Source organism: Oreochromis niloticus, linkage group LG17, assembly GCF_001858045.2.
Source record: "Oreochromis niloticus isolate F11D_XX linkage group LG17, O_niloticus_UMD_NMBU, whole genome shotgun sequence".
Taxonomy (NCBI): Eukaryota; Metazoa; Chordata; class Actinopteri; order Cichliformes; family Cichlidae; genus Oreochromis; species Oreochromis niloticus.
In genome coordinates, this window is record NC_031981.2 from 5385863 (window position 1) to 5412261 (window position 26399).

The window sequence follows — 26399 nt, forward strand, 5'->3', positions numbered from 1 at the left end:
GTCTAGTGGGATAACACTGACATAGAAAGACATAATAATAATATATTGGAGATTCAAATTCTATTTAGCATGAAAAAATTTAATGTTAAGCACAGACGTGACTAGCTTACTCAGTAGATCTGCTAAAGTCTGCTATCACAATCAAAAAGCAGCGTGGATCTATATCTATCGCTGACTACTGAGCAGATTTTCTTTTGGTCTTTTTTTGTTCTCCTAAGGATGACGTATTTAAACTCAAAGACCTCAAGCTGTTCAAACCCCCCCTTGAATTCATTTCTGTGAAAGTGAATGTCTTTTCCCCCCCTGTGGCATAGTAGCGAGCATGAAAAGAAGTGTAGAGTGCTATCACTGTAGGCTGCTGTTCTGTGTGCCACAGTTGACACAGTGAAGAGCGATGGGAGCTCTGTCTTACACACAGCCAAACAGCCAACAGGGAATACTGAAAGCACTTGTGGGTTTATCATACCTTTGACTCCGCTACTTTTCCCTCTCCTGTGCAGAGATGACACAAGAGCTGATGAACAAAAGGCACGGGGAATCATATATAATGCATATGGAATGAGCAAAACAGGCAAGACGAATAGAAGACAGATGAAATGTAGATGACGGTGCACTTTCACAAGTCATTTTAGTATATCATAGCAGAGTAAATACCACTGTAATTAGTTAAATTAATTATGGTTTCGTTCTATTTGGTGTCTCATAGCAATTCACTGAACTAACATGCACACTGCCACAGCCCATCTAAATGCAGCACGGCCATAATTATTGTTATTAATTCTACCTGCGTTTGCCCTGTAATCAAATATCAAAATGGTACCTGTGAAAGAGTTTTTGTTTTTTTAAATATATTCAAAATATTCTCAGGAAATTCTCAGAAAATTGAAAAATCCTTACAAAATCAATGAACAGACTATGAAAAATATTAGTGTTAGGTTTGTCTTATTTTTTCCCCCTTTTGTTAATGAGAAGTATGGATGTTAGACATTTGGATCAGACGGTGCCAATTTATTGACAAGCTGCCACTTGCCAATAAATTCAAAAGAAGAAGAAGAAAAAAGAAGGGTCTGTCGCCACTTATCCTGAATTATAGAATAAAATATTCATGGTTTGGTCATCTTAAAGCTATTCAGGGTTGTGGACACATGTTTGACAGAGGAAAACACAAACACTCAATTAAGTGCTCAAAGCCCAAGAAGAGATACATTCATAAAATCAGAACCTAAACCATGAAATACATGATTGACTGACTTTTAATTGAAATTATACACAAAATTTAGCTTAAAAGATTATAAAAAATAAAAATAATAAAAAAATTGATATTCAGTCAAATAGTAGTGCTGCTCGGAGACAACGCCTTGTCAGAGATGTTGAAAGTAGTGTCTGTAACTAAAGAAAGGTACTGGAACAGAAGCTTTCCACAGCAGAGAGAGAGAGAGAGAGAGAGAGCACAACTTATACAAGAATATTTCTAGATCGTAAGCAAGTTATCAATGTGATAGCTTGATAAGGTAGCTGATTCTATACATTCATGTGTTTGCTATTTACTGTAGCTTTTTGTTGATTCATATTTTGGATGTGTTATAAGGGCTGAATGTGACTAAGATGATTAGCTTGTTGTCTACAGTATTGTGCACAAGTTTTGAGCCACTCCTCATTTCTTTATTTTTTGCCCACTGCCCATTTTTTAAACTGGGCAGTGGGCTTTGAGAAGGCCTTTCAAAGCGTTTCTCTGGACAATGGCTTCTTTTTCCGCTCATTTTCAGTCCAGTCTTGACAACTTCACAAAGAAAGGCTGCTGGTAACTTACTAGCAGTTACTAGCAGCTTCTTTCAAAAAATAATTTCCTACTATTTCAGTTTGAAAATAGAATTTTATTTATTTGGATTACTCTGGTTCTCAAAAAACGAAGAGCTTTTTGGGACTGTGAAGGAAAAAGCAAAAAAATAATGCCTGTGTTTATATAAAACTCTCTGCTGGAACAAATGGAAAGCATTCCATTTGTTACACAATAAATACACATAAATACACAAGAAACATAATATAATACTTTATAATATATGATCAAGTTAGGTTTCTTGTTAGCCAAATTCAGGTGATAGTTTTTAATATCACGGGTAATGCTAACTGAATGCTCAGACAACGTGATGAACTGTAACGTTGATATGATGTTGAAATTGAATTGATATGATGTTATAGAGACAACACCAAACTGGAGATATCAGATTGTGCCCATCCACCAGTTTATCAATCCATTCATCTCTCCATCCATTTCTGCTACTAATATGAGTCCAATATCAGTCGAAACAGAGGCTCCTCGTCCACCTCCTCTGGCTTGAAAAATAGCTAAATGAAAAATAACTAAGTTAAAGGTGCTTCATTGGAAATTACTAAATGGATCAGAGTGTTGCAATTTTATTTCTTCACTGACAACAACTGCTCCACCAGTATTTTGCTTTTGTGTTTAGGGCATAATTTTCAAGAACATTAGATGATAAGTATAATGTTAGATCAGAGAAAAAACACAGAGCAGCAAAAACTTTGATTCAGCTAAATGATGGGTTTGCGTGAGCTCTGGCAACTTTTAAATAAGGAAGCATTTTGAAGGAGTGAACATGCGAATGGCTGGAAATGACTGAGTGCAAGAAATAATGTGAAGGTGTGTTGACAGGTGCAAAAATCCTCAGTAATTTCAATTACAAGACCAGGAAGAGGTCTCTCTCATTGTTCTCACCTGGTGAGGATTTGTTCAATTTACTGTGTACAACTGCCCATTTTCTTTCAGGGTCATTCTCAAGTGTACACATTGAGTTTTGCACCGTCTCTCTCAGAGTCTGTAATTATTTAATGGTATAGTTCTACTTCTGTTCAAGTTCAGCCTTGTTCAGGTGCACACTGAATCATTTATGCTGGAGTGTTTCACAGAGGCTTCACTTTTATTACAAAATCAAGGCTCGCGTGTTTACAGTGTAGCTGTTGCTGAGGACAGTGAATAATAGGATATAAATGGATACAGGTGAAGCCTTGCAATACAAATTTTATAGTAACACTTTCTTACTTATCTCGCCTTGTGGGTGATACTAGATGCCCATTAGGTGTTTAAATCCACAAAAAATGATGAAATACACTGTAAAAGAATTGATTCAATTAAGTATGTTTGTATTAAATGTCAATTTCAGTAGAGCAGAATCATCGTACCTCAGCAGGAACCCCCCCCCCCCAAATATCCCTGTGGTTTCATGAATCCACTGGTGACGCTATGCAGCACATCTGGAGTGGTTGAACATTGCCAGTGAGCTTCAAAGAACATAACATCCTTTGATGCTCGACCACATTGTCTGTCTCCGCCAAGAAATGTCCCAGTTTTGGCATCAGGTGCTGCCCCGGCCATGCCAGAGAAGTCATTCACAGGTGGGAGCATGTGAGAGGTGGCTCCAAAAAACAAGAGGGCATGCCATTGTGTTATTAGCTACAAATATCATGCGCATTCACATTTGCTATAATAGACGTTGACATGATGCCAGACTCCATCCTTTTACTCTTAATACTGTTTGCTTAATGAGAGCAAACTCAACAGTTTTAGTATTTCTGTCATCAGCAGTGCAATTTTAAAACTGGGTAAATGAAATTTGTCAGGCTGACCTAGTTGCATTTGGAGTGGTTTTCAGCTGACGAATGACATTGTTTTCAATTAGTCTCATAACAGAATAATTTCATGGAAATACCTTTCCTGACAGATGTGTGTATTTAGATAAATGACATTTGTGAAATGAATGCAAACATTCCTCGGCGCTGTAAATCGATGTGAAGCCCAAAGGAATGTGAGTCAGTCTGTGAAACATAGTCCAGCTTTCCATCTATCTATCTATTTTTACATACATACATACATAGCTAGTGCGGTCTTTCTGACTATCATATGAATGTTTTATTGTTTGTTTACAAAGAGCAGTGGTTTGATTCACCGCAAATTACTGCTGTTGATAGTAAACCTTGACATTACTGTAGCCTCTACTCACAGACTGCAGAAAACAAACCTAATAATATGTGTTTACTCTGGTTACACAGTCACTTTAAAGCTATCATCTGAGAATTTCTGAAGGGAGGATTTCTAGAGTTTCTATTTCCCCCCCCCCCAACATATTGCTTTTTAAGGGGCCCAGAATGTATGGCTCTATGTACAGTAGCCCGAAATGTAACATCCTATTAATTTCTGTAATGTTGCTTATAAAATTGATTAAGAACGCAATAGATATAGGTGATTATTTTTGTTAAATTAGTTTAAATTTATTAATGACATTAATCACTTTAAAGTATTTGATATTTTAATTTCAAATACCAGCTGGGAAGGTACAATGAATTTCTAGCAGTATGCCATCATATGTTTCTAATCTCTGTTTTAGTTATTGCTTAGTGCCTTTTAGGGAGGACCAATCAGCTAATGCCAATGTGTTATGGGTGAAATTGGCTCCTAGGTTTCAGTTCACACATACTGTATATAATATATTTACAAGGAAAAAAAAAGTTTGGTGTTTTAGGCATAAAAACAGATGTAAATGTTTCCTAATGTTTAATGAGGGAAAAGGTGCAGTCTTGGTGTCATTCAGCCAACTCTGGCACAGTAGCATTAAAAGCATTTGTTCAGACTGCCCACAGACATTGTCTGATATCATCATGAGGTGACATTCCTGGGAGCTAAGAAAAAGCAAAGTTTGATGAATCCCATCTTGATTAAGGAAGCTGAAGCAGTTTATTTTGTTAATCTATAGAAACAGAGAATAAAAACAAGAAACAGTACGCCACTGTACAAAAGTCTTTCCTTACCTGTCATTTCTTTATATTTTACCGGGAAAACTGGAAATAGGTGCAACATTTATGGAAATACAGTTTATACGCCAAACAAACAGTTCAAAACAGAGTTTGTACATTTCTAAGGAGATTGAAAGTCAGTACTTAGAATGACCTCCTTTTTTCTCCAACATAGCCTAAACTCTCCTAAGCCAAGCTTTATTATTGTTTCTTTAGGTAGCCTTCAAGAATAGTTCTCCAGGCTTCTTCTTTGTTTGGGATGTTGGCTGCCTTTTGCTCTGTTCTCTGTAAAGATGATCCCACACTGCCTAAATAATTTTGAGGTCCGGGATCTGGGGCGGCCAATCAGTGAAAAACTGTAAAAAGGACCACTGAATTATTCTAGTGGAGAACCATTATTGTGCCTGTTCCTGTGTAATCTGGCATTCCTCAGCATGTTCTCCCTCCCTGTTTGCCTTCATTAAGAATGACTTCAAGACAGCCACCCTTCCACTGAGATCATTCCTGATGAGGCTTTGGTGAACAGTAGATGGATAAACTGAAGGGCCAGATGCACCTCAGCATTTCATCTAGCATTTCTTAGGAACAAGACTTTAGGATACTCTTCATCTGCTGTAAATAGACTTTCGCCTCACACTGCAAAGCACCCTGAGATATGTTTAAGTTTTATGAGTATCACTGTGTTGCAATACTATTTTATGCCTGTCAAATTGTGCTAGATTTTCGACAAAAGAAATGAGAGCAAATGCTTAAAGATAGAATTTAAAAGCTGGTTCTTTGCTTAGTTATGTGTAGACACAACAATGGTTCATTCCTTGAGTTAGGTACTTTCTGTGCTTGAATGATTCATAGATTTGTCTTAAATGGGTTAAATAAACAAATAAAGACTGGACTGAAAATGAGTGAAAAAGCAGCTAATGGAAAAAAAACAAACACTTTCAGTGACAATCAGAAAGCCTGGAGAGCTATTGCTCAAGAGCATTTAAAACACATAGAAGATAGTCTGACTCCTTGGATGCAAAATGAGGGGTGGTTCAAGACTTTTGGGACTGTACTGTAGTCTTGTTTTAGTTCATTTTTTTCCTTTTACCTTAAAGAAAAGTTTCCCTAAAAATGTAATGTTTCGCTTTGGAGAAGTCTTGAACAGCTGTGCCGCTTCTGTGTTTATCTGTGTGATCAGATGTTTGTGCTGCCTGAGTACGTCAGCGACTGTGCTTACTTTTAACGAAAAACGTCAACATTTTGAATGCTGTGTATCCTCACATCATCAGATGCATGTGCCCTTAAAACTGAAGACTGTGCCCTAGGTGGCAGCTGCTGTTTTCATCAATCACCGCTTCAGTTCTTTTTATTCTTTCCAGCAGCACCACTGTGTGATGTGCTGCTCTCATTTTGTTATGGTCAAGTGAATCTTTGAGAATAGCATTATAATCTATTTTTCAGCCCTTATCCCCCATTTGAGTGTGTATGTGTGGTTGTGTACTGTTATGGATTGTAGTGGCAGGTATTCTATGAACCCCAGAGGAGCTCTGCCGCAGAGTATTTCAGATGAATCACCTGGTAGGTGGCAGGGGGTTATTACAGAGAGAAAAACACAGTGATATAAAAAATCTAAAAGAGATAAAGGAGATTGATGCCTCTCCAGCGGGCACACGTGTTAAAACATGCCAATGACTCTATCACCTTTAGGTCCTCTTTCTTCTTCTCCATTTCCCTCTCTCCGCTTCTTCCCGATTCACAGTCACCCCACTGCTTCTTCACTTCTTCTCTCCTCTCTTCACGTCTGCCATCTACGCTAATAAATCCCATTTAAGCTCTCGTTGCGACCCCTCAATCATCACCCGCGACCAGCTTAAAATAACACTGTGGGAACGGAGAGAATGAGGCTAGTGTGCAGGAGCCCCATGCCGATGTTATTAATTGTTGAAGAGATGAATATCCCATTACAGTCCGACTAAGGAATGGAGATGGAGCGGGGGTTATGCCGTGATTAATGCTAAGTTCATGCAATGCATGATTAATTCTGAAGCGGGAGTGGGTGTTTAATCAAGGCCACATGCGATATGATCAATTATAGGGTGAAGAAAAAAGAGCCGGATGATTAGACTACCTTTCAGAGTGTGAAACATACTGTATGTCACCAGAGGTTTAGTGGGTTCAGTTGTAATGTAGGATTACAATGAGGAATATAACCATGGAGGCTGGATTACACTGTTGCTTTGAAAAGATGGGCGGGTTAGGCTATATTGGGCTCATTCATGTGTGAGCTGAATGTGCTCACTAGTTTTCCAGTGGGGAGATCACACAGAGGATACAAGTCCCCTACAATGGGAATGGGGGGGTTGTCGGTTCACCTGCTTTTGTTTTAAGGCCGTCCCCTCACTTGGAGGCATCAGTTGAAGATCACTGATTCAATTCAGATTCCCTGAGTCAAGCATTTGTTTATCCTCATAGCGACATTTGGTGTGCTCGTCAGTAACTAGTGATATGGATTTAACTGGTTGCATGTGGAAAAATGGTACCAGCGTGGTCCTCTAAATGCTGTCAGTCTATTTAATCCCCCATAAAGTGTTGGTATTCCTAAATTTCAAAATGTTATGCACTATACTGTATGTGATGCCCTTAAATAAATGAATAAAAGCATTGTTTCATCTAGTGTTACAACTGTGCATCTGTCTTAACCATAAAGGTACAGGCAGTAATTTTTCTAGGATATTTAATTGAAAGGAAAAAGATATATATGTCGAGGTGAATGGTGCCTTCAAACAAGCTGCCAATTCCCTCGACACTTTTGAGTACAGTGGTTGGGAAGGACATCTCCCTTCCAGCTCTCGTTTTACATATGTGGCTATGTTCTAGCCTTAAAGGTTACCAGCTAACTAGGCAGATATTAAAAAGGTTAAATATAATCCCTGTCAGCAAGACTGTTAGCCTATTATTCAATAACAGTGGATGAGAGACATCAGGTTTTTATTTTTTAATTGGCGGCAGCGCCATGAATACATTTGGTTAAATGTATGGGTTTGCCTGATGTTTAAAGTTACAAAAAAGCTGGACTGTGAGCTGGACTTGAACAGAAATACAGGACTGTGCAACAGTCATGAGTCACCTGTCATTTTTTAAATACCCTTTGCTTGGAATATGGGAACGATGTACAGTGATTTATTGAAATTTACATGCAAAAATGGAGTTTTGTATTTTCTAACAAGCTTGAAAGTCAATATATGGTATCACCTCCTTCATATTTTAACACAGCCTGAACTCTGTAAGGCAAGCTTTCTTGTCATTTCTTTGAGGAGTCTTCAGGAATAGTTCTCCAGGCTTCTTGAAGGACACTAAAAGCTTGTCTTTGGATGTTGGCTGCCTTTTGTTTAATCCTCTGTCATAATGATGTGCTTCAAAAATGTTGAGGTCCAAGCTCTGGGGGGGCTGGACCTCTGCATTGTCATGCTGAAAAAGCAAGCTGCTGCCAATCAGTTGTTTTCCAGATGGTATGGATTTATCAAAATCTGTTGATACTTTATGCGTTCAGTTTACTGCGTTAAATCCATCTGTTTTGAGAAGATCTCCAACACCACTGACTTTGGAACACAGCTCCAAATCATGACAGAGCCTATACCGTGTTTTAAGGATGGCTGTAGACACGTATATATTGCTGATGACTGTATATGAAAAAGGAGGTGATATTTGAATTTGATTTGACAGAATTCCCATTCCTAGGATTTCATATATTCAGGTCAAATTACATAACATTAAAACAGGAATGGGAAAATCCAGGCCTTGAGGGCTGTGGGCCTGGAGGTTTTAGATGTGTCCTTGGCTAAATTACCTCCTCAACATGTCTTGAAGTTCTCCAGAGATTGCCTGAAACAACCACTTCCAAGTGTGGCAAGTTCCATCTAATCTGATGGTGAGAACACAGGTGCACATTATACAAGCATTTATTCATATGCCTCCTAGAGGTTGCTGAACTTCCAAACACAGTTAGCTCATAGGAAACTGCTTGCACAAACAACCTGTGTGGTTGGAGGATGGAGGGAGGGCAGTCCAAAGCATGGATGTTGTTTCAGGAACAGAAGTGACTACTGTGGATTTAACTTAAAGGAATTGTTTCACTCTGTGTGGGGAATTCACATGCTCACATTCCTGCCTTGAGTTAGATAAGAAGTGTGGTATGTGAAGGTATATTTCTGTTATAATATGGAGAGCCAACCAGCAGCTAGCTTTCCAAGGCACATTATGTCCTGTTTGTTTAATCTGTGCGAAACGTGAAGCGTAAGAACAGCAATATTACGGGGGAGTCTTAGCTTGGCAACAGCTAAGGCTGCAATGTGTTCCTAGCCGAGACATGTTTATGTAATTCCGTTGTTTTGTGTGTGTGTCGGACTAATGACCCCTTATAAAACACTTTGCAGATTGACAGGACAGACTGCTTTGCAGCCTATATCGCACACTCCACAGTCAGAACTCTTTCAACGTGCTTTGTTTCACTGAGACGTTCAGACGACGCTGTTTACCAGCTGTCTATTCTCTCAGCTACAGCACCTGCTGTCTAAAACCGATGCAAGCTCATTTATCTCTTTTTTCGAATAGAAAATACCTGTCTTTACAAACCTCGTAGTAAGTTTACAAATGTTTCTTATTCAGGAACCAAGGTCTGACTTAAATTAGGTTAATACCTGACATAGCAGAGGATGACAGAAAGTATGTTAACCTGGCAACAATATGTCATTTTTGTTCTTTCCTAAGAATTTCCTAGAGCTAAGCCAATTTGCTCATGTTCTGTTTGCTAAGCCAATTATTGTTTCAGGTTAGAAACTACAGTCTCTTAAAAGGTGATTTAAACTCACTGCTCTGCCTTTGCATGTCCTACAGCTTCCTGTTAACATTCTGAAATGATATTGTAAAATATATGAGTATAATATTAAAGCATCTATTTGTAAAGCTGAAAATGATTCAGGCTCATAATACAAACACAAACACTTAGTGATAACCATAGAAATGAGACATTACTGGCATTTTCTGTTCCCAGTCACTGGTTGTGGTTTTGATCACCATAGAGAAGGGGTTGGGGTGGGTGCTGGTGTTAGTATGTAATTCTGAAATACTAATACACTCACCAGCCACTTCATTAGGTACACATTTGTGTTGGACCCTTAGGCTTTTGAGGCGTGGATTCAACAAAGTGCTTGAAACATTTCTCACATTTTAGGACACAGTCACATGGCAGCATCCCCATAATGTCAATCTCCTGTTCCACCACACCCCAAAGGTGCTGTATTAGACTGAGATCTGATGACTGTAGAGGCTACTTTAGTAGAGTGAACTCATCGTGTTCAAGAAACAAGTTTAAGATGATTTGAGTGCTGTGACATGGCATTACGCTGCTGGAAGCAGCCAATAAAATAGGCTGCGGGATTTAAATGATACTAAAGTGTTACTGAGGGGTCCGAAGTGTGGCAAGAAATTATCCCCCACATCATTATACCACCACCACCAGCCTGAACCATTGATATAAGGCAGAACAGGTCCATGATTTTAACCAACCATCTGAAAGTTGGAGCAGAAATCAACACTCATCAGATGAGGTGACCTTTTTTATTATCAGCCTGTTCTTAGCTGACAGGAGTGGTACCTGGTGTGGTCTTCTGCTGCTGTAGCTAATCTGTTTTGAGTTTTGACATGTTGTGCATTCAGAGGGGCTCTTCTGCATACCTCAGGTGTAACAAGTGGTTATTTGAGTTACTGCTGCCTTCCTGTCAGCGGGAAGCAGTCTGGCTATTCTCCTCTGACCTCTGGCATTAACAAGGCATTTTTACCCTGCCGCTCACTGGATATTTTCTCTTTTACAGACCATTTGCTCTAAACCCTGGAGAAGGCTGTGTTGGAAAATCCCAGAAGATCAGCAGTTTCTGAAATACTCAGGCTATTGGGCACCAGCCCTCATGGTGTCAAAGTCGCCTATAATCACCTTTTACCTACATTCTGATAACTGATTTGGACTTCAGCAGGTCATCCTGATGATGTCGGCATACCCATACAGTTTATCCCCTTGTATTGGCTGATTAGATATTTGCATTAACAAGCCGTTGAACAGGTGTACCCAATAAAGTGGCGGCTGAGTGTATATGTCCCAGTATGTATTAAACAACCTTTATTTATTGTAAGCAACCTCATGTCAGGGGGGAAGAGTTAATATTGACTTTCTTGTCCAAAAATGCGAGAAGGCTGCTGTACAAGTCAGGATGTACAGCAGACATTATCAGAAGAGGTCAGAGTATTTCTTTGTAGTCTGTTTATACACCAACCATCAGCTTTTCATTGCCTGGTGCATTGAAAGAGCCGCTTGTGAGAATGTGCCCTTAATCTGGCCTCTGTAAATGGTTCTGTTGTGCTGTGCCAGCTTTCATAAGAGAGCCACAGAGATGGAGCAACAGAGCCCAGAGCAGGACATCATAATTCAAGAGAATAATTGGGGCATTTAAACCAAACTTGGGACTCATCCATGCCAGACAGATACAGGTCAAAGCAGCCTGTCCACTTGGGAGGAAGGGAAGGGATGGATGGATACCAAGAGGCTGGGGAGGATATGACAAGTAAAGAGATGAATGGTAGTAGGAGCAGGAGGTGGACAGACAAAGAGGAGAGAATAAAAATAAACAGTAAAGCAAGGGTCAAGGCAGGATACGAAATGGAGGTAAAAACACAGCCGACAAAAGGGAAGAAAAAGGGAAAGAAGCAAACAAAAGAGGGAAAATGGGAAGGAGCAAGGACTAACCAGGAAGTCAATAACACTTTTTTTTCTGTGCTTCATGAGGTGTAACGTAATCTCTGGTGTTCTCTTCAACAGGGGATGTTGAATGTGAATAAACCAGAAGTGAACTATTTAATTTGGCACAAAGGTTACAGTGTGCAATATTTTGCTCATTAGTTTAAACTCAAATGCTTTGATTTGACCTTGAAGCTCGCTGGTAGGATAAATGTGGATGGGAAAAATTAGTTTGCAATGACATTTAAATATATTATGCGATATAATATGAAAATTGAAGGACCTGCAACTGAAAGCTGGTATAATTGGTAAACCATGGACATTTTTAGCTACTTAAAGAAGAACTTTGATGCTCATTTTTGCGTCTCCACATTTTTTTATTTGCAGACTTTTTCACGGTACCTTTACATAATTTCCATTATCTTCTCTAAGGCTAGCCTTTTTCTGATTGGCTGCCATTCACAAACAGATGGTTTGACTAGGAAACTGGTGGGGCTTTTTCTCTCACAGCCAGAGCTGGGATTATAATAAGGATGTCGCCTTTCTGTGACATTATACATATCCAAGAGAAGAAAAAAATATGTGAAATATATCTCATAGGATTACTTTGTCATAAGCTGACAACTGTTTAACATGAGCAACCACCATTTTATATAGCAAATAATGCAATGTGTAACAGGTTCACTTAAGTGCCAAGTGCTTGTCAACACCTCAAAAGGACAAGTACCACTAACTACTTTCTGAATCACTGCTGCCTTACCGTTTAAAATTCTCTATTTCCCTGAAGTCTTATTGATTGTGTTTATTGGTCTAGTGCTTTCTCAGTAATTCTTATCAGTTTCTTTTAATTACTGTGCCAGGCAAAAAGCAGCATTAACATTTCAGGTAAATGTAAAGGCATCCATTGCTTATCAGGTAATGATGGTACAGAAAGGAGGAGTACTTTTTTTTAAATCCTGGGAGATTAAATGAATCTTCCATCTCTGTTGCTCTTTGGGCTTAACAGGGAAATACAATTAACTTTTGTATCTAGGTAGTTTATAGCAATTCCCTGTTAGCCTAGTGAGCTCCAGTTGCTACATATGTCAAATTTTCAAACAGAAATCCACCTATCAACCAGCCAGAGACGCTCCCAGTGTTCTGAACTGGTGACTAGTCAGTCACCTTCAAGTTGAGCCCTTTCATGTCTGCGCAACATGCACACAGTGCTGCGGGCAAATAGGCACAACCACACACGCAGCCACACGCTCACATATCAGGTTGCTTCTCACTTTGAATGAAGGCACAAAGTTCATCAAATAAAACCACGAGAGAACATCTATAGCAACAAACCTAGTCAGAGTCTTAAATCAACTCACCAAACTCGTAAGCCAACAAAGGCTGAGGAGCTAAGAGCAAAAGGCACAAGCCAGCAGCCTCGGTATGAGCAACGGATCAAAGCAGATATGAGGACAAGTGAAAAAGAGAGAAGGGTCGATGTCCGGTTATTAAATGAATTCATAAACACTGGAAATTATATGAGTACCTGAGATTGTTTTGCTGTAATAATATGTTGCACCTGCTTTTGTTTTGTAAGGTATGTCAGGTAAAGGTGGATATACAGAAATTCATTGTCAGTTAATTATTTGTACCAGAGAAGCCCCTTTAACTCACCGCAGTTTAGAGGAAATTTTAAAACTTGTAATTTCTTCAATTTTCAAAGTTATTTAAAGAAGAAAAATTGATTTTTGTTTATATATGTTCTTAGTTTGTTGGAAGAAGAACTGATAATTGACAAAAATCGATATTGGCTGGTCAGGCTTAGAAAACAAAAAATGATCAGAATCAGCCAATAAAATAACTTTTAGTGCCACTCTACATTCCAAACAATGGTCACTGTGTTTTAACTTTTTGTTGATCTGCTTACTTCACATATCCACCAGATGCATCTGTTGTTTTTAACCTGGCTCATCCTTGTGTTAGTAATGTAGCTAATTGAGTTGCTGTGCATGTATGTAATCCAGGAAAGCTGTCCAAAATTTACTGAATTTTGGCTCAGCTGGGTTTGTAACACTAGCAGGAAATAGACGGGACTCAGCAACATGAATGTCAGTTCATTCTAGGTATGACCTTGTTTCATTAATCCACCTGGCTACCCTGCAGTGACAAAAGCACACGATGATATTCTTCTATTTTATTAAGAGAATCAATTACTCCAGCTCCGCCACCAACATCCTGCCATGATTGTGTATCTTCTCTATTATTCAGGCAGTGAGACAGCAGAGCCTGTAACAGGCAATGAGAATTTGCAAAAGACAAAAAACAACTCCACACATGGGGATTCTTACATGGGTTTGAGAGACGGCTGCCTTATGGACTGTGCCACGGCAGTCCCAGACCACAAACCATGGCCATCTGGCAAATAAGGCAGGCTAAGGCAAACAGTCAAACTTTCCAAGTGGATTTTAATCTCAGCACAGAGACTCCGCCCCTTCCTTTCTCATAGAACCACACAGCACCCAGCATGAATCCATATCCTGGGATTTGTGTATGCTATTGTAGCCTTGGCTCTGTTCAAGCAGATATATATATATATATATATATATATATATATATATATATATATATTTCATTTTTAAACACTACAATAAGTTCTTTTATAAGAGCTCACTTGAAACACAAAACCAAGCTGTCTGATTGTATTCCCAGCAAGCTCAGTCTCACAAGTTTCCTTCTTGTGTAGCTCTAAGTTTGAGCCATTTTTCAGACAGACACTTTTTCTCTCTTTAAGATTTTAAACTCCTGCTCCACCTACTGAGTTTATCTACACTCAGCTGCCAAAGCAGTTCTCTCACTCAGTCATAATTTGTCAAAGCAGTTTGAATTTCAAAGGCACAAAGAGAATAACAATGTTAAAAACTGTATTATAATCAAGATTGTGTCAAAAACGATTAAGCCATGTTGAACCCGGCTTTACCCAGTTATCCTTTGCCTTCATTATGTCACCTATCATTGTGTGGGCTCCTCTCAAAAAGCAGGTAATTTGGTTCACAGGGAAACACAAAGGGGCTCATAAGAAAGAGTCATTTCTAAGAGCTCTATCTCCTCTTTGTCTGTCAGTCAGTGGGTTAAATTAGTCTTACCCAACATTAATAGCAAATTAAAAAAACGTATAGCAATATACCTTTCCTAGAAAATTTAGGCTTGCTTATCTGGGGAGTTGAATTGTTTTCAGCTGCTACTACCATCATTAAGTAAAAGTGAGATGGAGAGTGAGGAAATCAAACTCCTATAATTAAAAAAAGCAATCTCCACACCAAAGCTTCTGCTCACTGCAATCACCACTCATTGTCACAGAATAAATGATCATAAATTCGGTGACTCCATGGAGCAGTCTCCCGTTTACTCCTGACGTGCCATCACCAGTAACACAAACAATGATGGGAAGTAAACAACTGGGCAAAAAGACAATTAGAGCATGATAAGAGCGGGTCATGTAAAGCACATGAATATATATGTCTTAAATAAGTAGACTGGCTATTATGCAAATGCTTACCAGCTATATAATATGTTAGCAAGCTAACTTCCAGTAAATACAAAGAGTATTAGAATCTAATAAAAATATCTTCTTTTGTTGGTGAAAGAAAAGTTTTGGGCTAAATACAATTTTGATTACTGATAAGAGAATGGTAAATTCATCACTTGTAGCACATGAATGCATCTAAGTAAGGCTATATCCATATGTCCAGAGACATTTTTTAAAACAGGGATTTTTCCAAGTTTGTTTTGAAACTTTACATAAAAAATGCAACCCCCCCCCCAAAGAAAACCCCCCAAAACCCAAACAAACAAAATCTTAAACGTGTGAAAGAAATGTTAGCCAGTCAAAAGTCAACAAAAAATAAATGGCATACAGTCTGATGTCAACAAAGGAGCTAAAGGTGCACACCGTTGAGGCCGCGACACCAAATCACTGGTTCCCTTGTCCACATGTGAACACAGAAACTGAGTTGTTGGAAATTTTCAACCTGACAGGATTTTTTGAAAAGCCCAGTTTTCAGTGATACAGAACATTATTATCATGTGGACAAAATAGAAAGAAAAGCTAAGCTTACCAAGAAAAGATGAATAGCCTGAGATACCTGTGCCTTACAAATCACAATAGAGCTAAGAAAGCAAAAAACAAACAAACAAACAAAAAAACACACCCTTTAATACCTCTTCACTAATGTTGGTATCAGCTTGCTAAGAATGTCATTGCATTTTATGTAATGACTGATGATGTTAATAACTTCACTGCAGTTTTCAGCGTGGTCTGGATTGGCAGGCCATTGTTACCCCTGTACCATGAGCCATGCAAGTCTAAATGTGAAACAAATATTTTGTTGAAAAAGTCAAGAGACTTACGTCAGTGATTGTATACAATTCAGCATTTCTTGACAAACTAACCAAAGGATGCTATCATCTCGATAGTGCTATCTGATAGCATCGATATAAATGTGTCCATACACTAAAGAGTCATATTACAACAATCCTGATGTATACCCCTAAGCATACTCACAGGTGAAAAATTCACTGCATTTGTGTACAAAAGGTAGATGTGACACAGTTACTGCTTTTCTGCCTCTTTTTATACATGTGGTTACATACGTTGTTACCTCAAAGGTTTTTCTTGAACTGTGTTTGAATCTCTAACCTAAGTTGACCCTTTGTCCTCAAAACATAAGTTTCTGTAAAACTTGAATGAAAAGAATGCAACAGGGTTAAAAACACTGTCTCGAAATGTCTACCCTAAGGCCATATGGTCTAATAATTGAAGCATCAGTGTGAAGTAAAAAGGTCAAGACCCTTTTTCTTCGTCACATATCCCCTCAAGAGGAGTCACAAAGCCATCTGTGTCTGTGTGATTTCTACATCTAAGCACTTATCATCTTTAGTGACCTTTTTTCTGTTTCTGCTGTGAGTGATTATCAGGGCAGTTGCGGGTTATTTCCTGCATTTAGTAATGCAGATTACCTTAAAGTGTAATTATACTGATGTACATGGAAGGGCTGGGGTTAATGGTTTATGTAGGCCTGTACAAATGTCTCTGTGTGTGTGTCTGCGTGTATGTCTATGTCTGTGGTGCTTTGTCTGTTAGATGACCACAGACAGTGTGTGACTGTCCCTGTTCATCAGACAATCTACACCACTTTCCCTGAGGCCTGGCCTTTGGCATTAGCTTATCAGTAACCATTATCAGCAATTACACAATACAGTATCAGCTGTTATCCATAGCAGGTACCAGTAGGATGTTCTATATTCTCTGAGATATTCTCTGTATTATACCATTACATCTTAGTTGAGCAAGATATATAAGTACTAACTACTCTGCTGCTGGATAGATGTTCAGTTTAATTAATATTATTGGACTAGGGAAGATGAAGCTGACTGACATCGGAGGGTGATCCACAAACTTTCCCCTTATCAGGTTTGATGTAGAGTAAGATCTGTCCACAACTGTTGTCATACAACTTGGTTCTTATTTACATGCCCTTCAGGATAAATTGACACATTTTCCATTCACATTAACCATTATATTTCTATTGGCTGTAATGCAGGATGCTAATCCAGCCATAAAGTTTGAGGTTCAGTTTCTTCCCCTTAGGTTGACACTGCATGTTATGGCTCAGTCACACTAGTGTAAAATAGGATGCCAACCCTCTTGTCATTAGGAAAGATTAGTTGTTGCCCAGTGATTGTATTTCCCCCCCCCCGTATTTGTAGACCAGCTGATCACTTAGAGGGGTCACCCGCAACTTCTAGGTGGCCACTTTCAATTGCAAGGTGATTACAGAGATCACCTGGTGGGAGGTAACCTGCCTCCAAACAACTGCAATCCAGTTTGAACTTGCTGCAATCACTCTCAAACAGACTGTTGAAGGTTTACAAATAATTGCTGTCTAATTCATGAAGGCACACTGGTTGCCATCACATGTCAGTAAATCTCTTTGCTGAGCTTGGTTGGTTGCCAACTGGCTGTGCTCGGGTTAGATTCCTACACAGAAGCAAGGCAACAAGCAAGAGCAGTCGATCTGCAGCTACTGTTTCAAATTTATGGTATGTTGGCTGAACTCACAATAAAAATGTGAAGTAGTGTTTAATGTAAATGTAGATGGCAACAGATTTGCAACAGATGGTGACAGATTTGTGATTTTTGCTGATTTAGCACAGTTAATCTGTATTATCACAAATATATTGGATATATTTGGTAACTTGACTCCATTCAGTCGCAAGCTGATAGCAGACTGATGGAGTTTTATTGTCATTTTATTGTGATCTTTATGCAGCAAAGTCGCTTTGAAGACACCATTTGACCTGGTCGCCTCATTTAAAGCATTCATTTGAAAGGAAACAACACTGCAAGCTTATTGCACACGGTCACAGTTTATGTCCTTCTACAGTCTCCAACTGCTATTTTCCCTACTGTGACTGTATTATTATTAAAACTGACTCTATGAGTGCCCTATAACACTCATGTTGGCTATCAAAGCACCAATGTGCCTAACTATAGCCAGAAAGATCAGCTAGGATGGCTGCAGAGGTCTGAAGGTTAAAACTGATTTAGAAGAATTGCTCCATGATGCCATTATGTACCATTATACCAAGCAGTAATTATGCAGACTGATGTGAAATCTCTCTCATCTCACCTCGGTTTGAACATGTTGTGACACAAAGAAAGATTAAGAGACAGATTTATTTGGTCTCTGAGTGTAGATGCTCAGCAAAGACAATTAAAGCTTCAGTGTCAATATTTTGTGTACTCCCCCAGGTGCAGACATCTGCAAAAAACAAGGGGGCCCCACCACTACAACTGCTTAATTGCGTTTTCACTGCTTTAATAGCTCTCTGAAGAAACATAAATGTATCTCTGCACATGGATTATCAAGTGGCTCTTAAGCACCGTTCCACGTTGCTTAGCTTGTAGATTAAAATCAGAAGCGTTGACTAAAAGGAAGCGTTTTAGGTCAGTATCACAGAGGGTATTGCTTTAAGTGGAAGAGAGCGGAGAAACATCAAAAAATCATTTTGAATGGGTGACTCATCAAATTTGCCTCAAGCTATTCTGTTATATTCAGCTAAATGAACCAAAGGGGAAATTCACAGGCAAGCCAAGTGCTTTTTCCCCCCACTGCTAAAACCAACCAGCAAATGAGGGAGACACTTTATGGTTAGTGTACAGCAATTTATGTCAGTCAATGAATGGCGAATGCATGCGAAATAGCTCTGTTGGTGGCAAGAAGGTCCAGGATCCAGCAAAAAGGGACAAAATATCAGATTTTATGTATGAAGTAAAAAAAAAAAAGTGAATAGGATTTAAATGGCAGTGACATAATTGACAGTTGTAGTGCACTAAATCAGGTAATATAATTTTAAATTGGAGTAGTTTGAATTCCAAAATGTCCTTGTGCTTAAATAAAGTCAACTGCCAATTACTCAGGGACATGACATCTGTACATGAATAACTAGAATTGCTTTCACGTTTACAACTCTAGCACCTCTGGGGCAGTACAAACAGAATAAATTCACATTTGGAGGAAGAAGTGATAAGGAAATGCAGTTCAGATCTTTAGAGCTTCATTAACATTTAACAGTACATATCTAAAGCTTAAGCCAGCCTCCCAAAGGCTGATAGTTTTGTCGGTGAGAGGTGTGAAACGCTGGTACGATGTTCAATATGTGACATGTGAGAAACACTCAATGGACAGCAATTAAAAATAATGGCTTTCCTGTGATAACAGCTTTATTTACATATAAAATGATGCGACTTTTTTCTCTCTTACCTGCCTGAACAAACATTTGCTAATTTGTTCTTTTTCACTTGTTAAGAACAGTAAGATTTTGCAGCCCTATGATGGCAAGTGTGCTCGCTTCAGGTGGGCTTTCAAGCAGTGCATTAGTCTGAAAAGGATTTTATATAACAGTTTGTTTTTGTGGTGAAAATTCAAGAGGTAATTTTCCTTTTCCAAAAAGTCTTCTTTTTTGGAAAAGGAAAAGTAATCTAATAATTTGATTTGCATGTGAGCACACACACATAAATACATAGAGATACATTATTTTTTAATAAATAAATGTTTCATCAAACAAATTTGAATATTAGACAAATAAAACTTGAGTAAAAAAAGTAAATACAAAATGCAATTTTTAAATGAGGATGCCATCTATTAAGGGGTAAAGAGCTATCAAAGCTACCTGGCCCGATGAGGAAAAGAAACCCCACCCCTCCAAGGATAAATGATTAATTGACTGTGATATATGTAGATACATGTACATAAAGGTTTCTTGATGTCTGCTGTTCTCTTTGGATTCAACTGGCATTTAAATTGAAGCGAAACTATACTTACAATGACGCATATACAAGCACATATTTTGATTGGAATACCCTTCAGTACAAGAGACTGTAAACAGCACAAGCTCAGTTTCATATGAATATATGTCTAAATGTCACACATTTGACATTTACTTAAAGCGACTTGTTTTATGAAACAGTTAAAAACAGAGTGGAAAATCAGACGGGGTTAACTATGCTGCGTGATCTTCGCTAATTCTGCACATCACTCTGCGTGCCACGTTTACACACCTTGTTGGACCCGTTACCTTGGTACGCCCTAACAATTGGGTGTTGCTCATAGCCAGCATAGCCTAACAAACACACACATGCATCTGTCACCCTGTGTCACACACAGTGTCTTGAAGATTAATAAGCGTGCCGTTACCCACTTTACAAAAAACACCCGTCTCATTCTCTGAAATGAGCAAATTGTTTCAATTTTACATAACAGCATGATAGAATGAACTACATGTAAATAACTGCACATGCAAATGGTTTCCCTTGTTGCGCCCTCAGCTGTCTTGCCTGCTTTGTATTCCCTTTTAGCTTTGCAATAATAATGATTCCGACTTGCAAAACAACAACAGAGTACACGTGTTTGTTCCCAGTATACAGATAATGCACTCAAGTATGGCGCACCAGCTGTTGCCTGCAGTACAGTATGCTAATTGCCATAGTTCTGAAAGAATAGATATGCATAAGAGCATACAGTATTGCTGAAGCCTGGAAGATGTACTGTGAAGTGTGTACAAAAAGTACATTTAGGAATTGTTTAAAGTCACGCTGATGATAAAAATGTCTGTATTTTTTGGTGCATCTCTTTAGATATAGATCTGATTACAAAGTCATCTGTCATGTGGATCTCAGCATGTTGCGGCATACACTGATCAGGCATAACATTATGGCCACCTGCCTAATGTTGTGCTGTTTCCTCTTTTGCTGCTAAAACATCGCAGACCCATCGAGGCATGGACTCCACTGGAAACCCCAAAGGTGTGATGTGGTATCTGGCTCCAAGATTTAACCAACAGATCCTTTAAGTCCTGCACGTTGCAAGGTGGGGACTTGGGTCGATCCTTCAAGGCCTGTGTATAAAGAGAGCCTCTTAGAGAGGCTGAATTTAAAGATGGGCAGAGGCTCACCAGTCTGCAAAAAACTTTAGAATAATGTTCTTCAGTGTAAAATTGACTGATGATGATATCTCATTATCCATCATGAAAAATCCCAAGGTCAAACAAGGCCAAAGTCAATATTGGATGGCGGCGATCCTAGGGAGCTCAGGCAGCACTGCATTAAAACCAGTCATGATTCTGTCATGGAAATCACTGCATGGTTTCAGGAGCAGAAATGATTCCAAAAATGACTATGAACAGAGTTCACTCACAAATGCAGGTTAAAGCTCTATCATGCAAAAAAGAAGCCATGTGTGAACATGATCCAGGACCCCAGCCATCTTCTCTGGGCCAAAGCCCTTTTAAAATGGACTGAGGGACAGTGGAAAACTATTTTGTGGTGAGATTAGTATCTGTAGCAAAGAGGAGAGGGACTATCTGGTTTTATTATCAGCATTCAGTTGAAAAGCCTGCCTCTCTGATGGTATAGGGGTATATTAATTCATATGGAATTGGTAGCTTGCACATCTGGAAAGGCCTCATCAGTGCTGAAAGGTATATATGGGTTTTAGAGCAACATATACTCCCATTCTGGAGATGACTTCTTCTAAAACAAATAAGGGATCTGCTCAGTTGGCCTGCATGAATCCAGACCTTTTACTAACTGAAAACATTTGCCATCATGAAACAAAAAATATGACCGAGAAGCTAGAGTCAGACAAGAACGAGGCCAGCAGCCGGTTTCCTCGGTTTAATCAGTTTAATCAGACCTTCCTTAGAATTTCATATTAGACTTATGTGCCACTGTTAGGGTGCCTGGGTCATCGACCCAGAGTTTTCAGTTTTATATTATTATTGAACTTTGATTTTGATATTATTTATCATTTCTAGTCCTTTGGTTTCTTACAGTTCTCTGTCTTATGGTTTATGTCTCTGTGTTCCATAGTTGCTCTGTCTCCCCTGTCAGCTGTATCACATGTCAAGTCAGCGTCTCTGTGTTATGTTTCCTGTTTTACTTTGAAAGTCTGTGTCTCATGTTAATGTATCTGGTTTTGCTTCCCTTGTCTCGTTAGCCCTGATTTGTCCCAGCTGTGTTTCCCTCCTGTCTCCCATTCCCTGATTGCTCCCTCTGTGTATTTAAGCCCTCTGTTTTCTTTGGTCTGTGTTGTGATCTCCCTTATCCTTTGCTGAGTGTTCTGTCTCCCTCCCTGTGTAAGTTTATTTTGGTATTGTCAGTTTTGTTACATTTAAGTTTAGCATTAAAGCTGTTTTGAGTTTATGTTTTTGCCTCTAAATCTCTGCACATTAGGTCCACTGTTCCTGCCTGAACGCAGCTCATGACAGCCACTGTCTATTATGCATTTAGACCTTACACGGCCTCTTCTATTTTTTAAAAAAAATTGGCGGTAATGTTTCCCATTTGTTGAATTCTAAATTATGCAAACCCCCTCTGGGTCTCAAGTTTGAGAATCATCAGTTTAACGAGCAGAAAGTTGATTCTAAAGTATTAGAATGTAATAGGGAAAGTATGTGTTTCTGGAAAATGAAAATATCAACACTTGAATATAATGCAGTGTTTTTAATAAAAACACATAGCATACTGTATGAAATACCAACATTGGTATTAATTTATGCAGCAGTGGTCCAGCTTTAATTGTTTTCCATGTAATTTTGGCTACATTAGGTGCATCAATAGCTTCATATCAGAACAGAAAAAACAATGTTCCTTTTAATATAACTGCTGTGATTTCAGCCATATCCCTTCAGCCTGTGTTAGAAACAATCCCATGATATTTTCTCTTAGCGTTTTATGTCATAAAACTTTTGCTCAAATCTGTGCAGCTTCCCAATAGAAGAAAAGACAGAAGACAAAAAAGATCTCATCCAGCAAAGCACCTAACCTTTACTGCAGCATTTATTTGCCCCCGGCTCCCATAACAATCTCCTTGTTTGCACAATTTTCTCACCCAACACACTTCACCTGGCCCTCTCTGTCAGCGGACGTTGAGCTTGTGGGCAGATTGCACAGACACACAAACACACACACATAAATGCAGGACTATTGATTTGTCGAGCGCGGTGGTCGAGCAGCCCTGACTTGCCTCGCCCCTTGGGTGAGACGCACAATCGGCAGCGGATGTGCTGCTCCTAAACTGTCCCTGGGCACCATTTCAAATCCCCGCAGATTCGCGATATTGATTTGAAACCGTTTCTCCCCACAGCCAGTGTCTCCTCCAACTCCATCATGTCCCCTTTTGCTCCTTTTTTATCCGACCTTTGTTGTTTTGTTTCTTGTTCCCAGGGGAAATTCAGGGGTAAATAATAGACAGGCATCAGGTCATCTTTTCTTTTTCTTCCACCCCCTTTTTTATATAAAAAGAGGGAGGAGGAACACGGGCCTGGAAAAGCATGACAAGAGTCAAATCTAGTTATTGTTGTTGAGGAGGCAGGAGGAAGCGCTGTCATGCAACAAGATAGAGGATGACAGAGAAACCATTGAGCTGGTGTGATTGCATGCAGACCACCTTACAGAAATGCTCGCTTGCATGTGCTGCAATATCTCCATCCCAGTGATGTGTCAGCGTGGATTCAATCACACCCACTCTTGAATATGAATGCTTTTTTAAAAGTGAGCAAAAAAGGATGTGAACCAAGGAGGAAATAGCCTTTTTATGTATTAAGTTACTGTTTGCATTGTCTCAACAGGCTACAATTTGAGTTACTTCACTTGTGCTCGAACCCCCCCCCTCACTCATGCCCCATCTCTCTCAGCTAGTTCTCATTGTCAGACTCTGTAATTGAGGTAATGCTGTTAATGATGTGCGAGTGGTCTCTTTTCTCTCTCACACACCCTCGCGCACGAGCATTGATGTCAGTAGATAGGGCTATTTCATTAGAGCTGGCACGGCGAAGACGAGGCAGCGGTGGCTTACGGGCACAGACGACCTCGCCGTGGGGGAGCAGGAGCTTTAAACTCTAATTAGGATGACTTTGGGAGACAAAGCAGGTGTGGAGTGGCTGGAGATTTGAAAAAAGAAAAACGAGGGAGCGGTGATAGAGGGGATGCGTTTGAGTCAAAATGACATGACGGAACGGGAGACCGAGACAGACAGAAAAAGTCAAATACAAATGGAGACAGACAGACGCAGAAGCGGTAGAGGAAGACTAAATGGGGAAAACAAATCATGGATAATTTAGACAGACAGAAATTTAGAGAAGAAAATTGCTAGCTTTGCTGCAATCAGACAGATCTTGGAGTTGAATACCTGAGGACCTGAATGTGTGTGTTACTATAACATGGGCGCTATTCACATCTCAGATGCTCGACGGAAAATATCTTCAGTCACTTATTATATACCTCACTATTTTTGTCTTCATCAGAGAATGCTTATTATGCTGGTCTCAAGTCAGGGATTCAAAGTTGGCAATTACCAGAAGTGTAGTCTTGATGTCGTGGCATGAAGATCCTCTGGTTTTCCAAAATGAATGGCTTGATTGAGTGAGAATAGTTCTACAGCAGTTTTCTTGCCAAGGGCATGATAAGAAGCTTGATACCACTGTGTCTACGCAACAAGGTCAATGTCATTAGACCACTAACCTTGTAAAGTGGCCAGGTGGAAGCCAATCCTCAATAAAAAGCACATGACAACTGCCACCTCGAGGACTCTCAGACCAAGAGAAACTAAATTCTGATGAAACAAATAAGGCTTTGGCCTGAATTCCAAACGTTGTGTCTGGAGCAAACCAGGCAGTGTTCATCACCTGGCCAACACAGTCTCTACAGTGAAACATGGTGGTGGCAGCATCATGCTGTGGGGATAGTTTTCAGCATCAAGATCTGGGAGACCAGTCAAGGTCAACGGAAGATGAATGCAGCAATGTGGAGAGACATTCTTGATGATAACCTGCTTCAGAGCTTCTGTAACAAAGATAACAAAGGTCTCTCTTTAGGACCGCTCCGTGAATGTCCTTGAACATCTCTTGGAGTGCTGAAAATGGCTGTGCACTCATGCTCCCCATCCAATCTTATGCAGCTTGAGAGTTTCTAAACCAAAGGATGGGATAAACTGCCACACAAATTTTGGGGTGAAAAATGAATTCTGGAATAAGGCTGTAATATGATAAAATGTGGAACAAGTAAAAATGCCTTGGTTATGTTCCAGATGCGCTGTATGTACTTAGCACTGTACTGCATAGCAGGTAAAATGTGTGCTTGGCAGCTTTTAGAACATTTTCAGAACTGAATACTACGCTTTGAATGGTGGTCACAGGTTCAAAGACGCACAAGAAATCCATTGAAACATGAAAGAACTGTAAATGTATAAGCCTGCAGTGGAGAACTGTTTGCAACCTTCTCCTGCTTAACATAAACCAACATGTTCAATGTAAGCAGTGACGCAAAAGCGAGAGCTTAGGTGCTGCTACTGTTGCTATGGTGCATGTACATGTGGATACTGACAAACTGGCAGTCAGCTATCTGTCAGCTTGAACAGTGTGCTAAACACAGCTAAAGTGTTCTATGGCACAGCTCAGTGTCCTCCCGTTTGGGGGTTCACTACTGCAAGCCCTGAGCCAAAATGGAGCTGCAAAATACACACAAATGTAGACGTGCACACAAGACAGTACAGCCAGGCATAAACAAACACACACACACACATACACACACACACACACACACACACACACACACACACACACACACACACACACACACACACACACACACACACACCAGCCAATGCCATTAAACAGAGCCTAAATACAGGCATGCATAAAGACCTGAAATGAAAACAGAATGTAAAAACCATACATGCAGGTTGCAGACACTCACAGCAGTCCATGAACACGTGTAAAAAGACAGCATACAGAGGACATACAAACACACGCAAGCATAGAGATGAACACACACGCACCCTTTGTTGCTCCTGTTTGCCAAATCTTTGCTGGAACCACTCTTCACTACAGCACCTCATGGCCTGCTTCATCCAGCAGAGGACAGATGCTGCGTAGGAGAGTGATTTGGTGTTTTTTTTTGTCTGTGTGTTTGTGTGTGTGTGAGTCTCTACAGTTGCATGCGCCTGGGAGGCATTATGTTGAGGAGTATGCTCTCCCACCCCTTTCGGCGGAGTGAGACAGCCGGCCTAGCAGAGACAGGATGGGCTAGTTTAGCTCAGGGCCACTGCGACACACACACACACACATCTGCCAGCCTCTTAGCCATCTCCTCTTGCTGCTCCACAGTGGCCTCCCTTCAGTAAATAACACCATTCATTATCTGTGTGAAATCCCGAAATCAACTCCATGGAATAGATTGTCCGTATTGGTGAAAACAAGCAGATCCAATGCATCCGCTGAATTTGAC

At 39.7% G+C, this 26399-nt stretch overlaps 1 long non-coding RNA gene across 1 annotated transcript; it reads left to right on the plus strand.

Moving 5' to 3' along the window:
- Positions 1-22209: 22209 nt before the first annotated feature.
- On the plus strand, positions 22210-25082 carry LOC106098235 (uncharacterized). Its single transcript, XR_001224383.2, has 2 exons — positions 22210-22249; positions 24419-25082. It is a non-coding gene; the product is annotated as an uncharacterized LOC106098235 (long non-coding RNA).
- The last annotated feature ends 1317 nt before the right edge of the window (positions 25083-26399 follow it).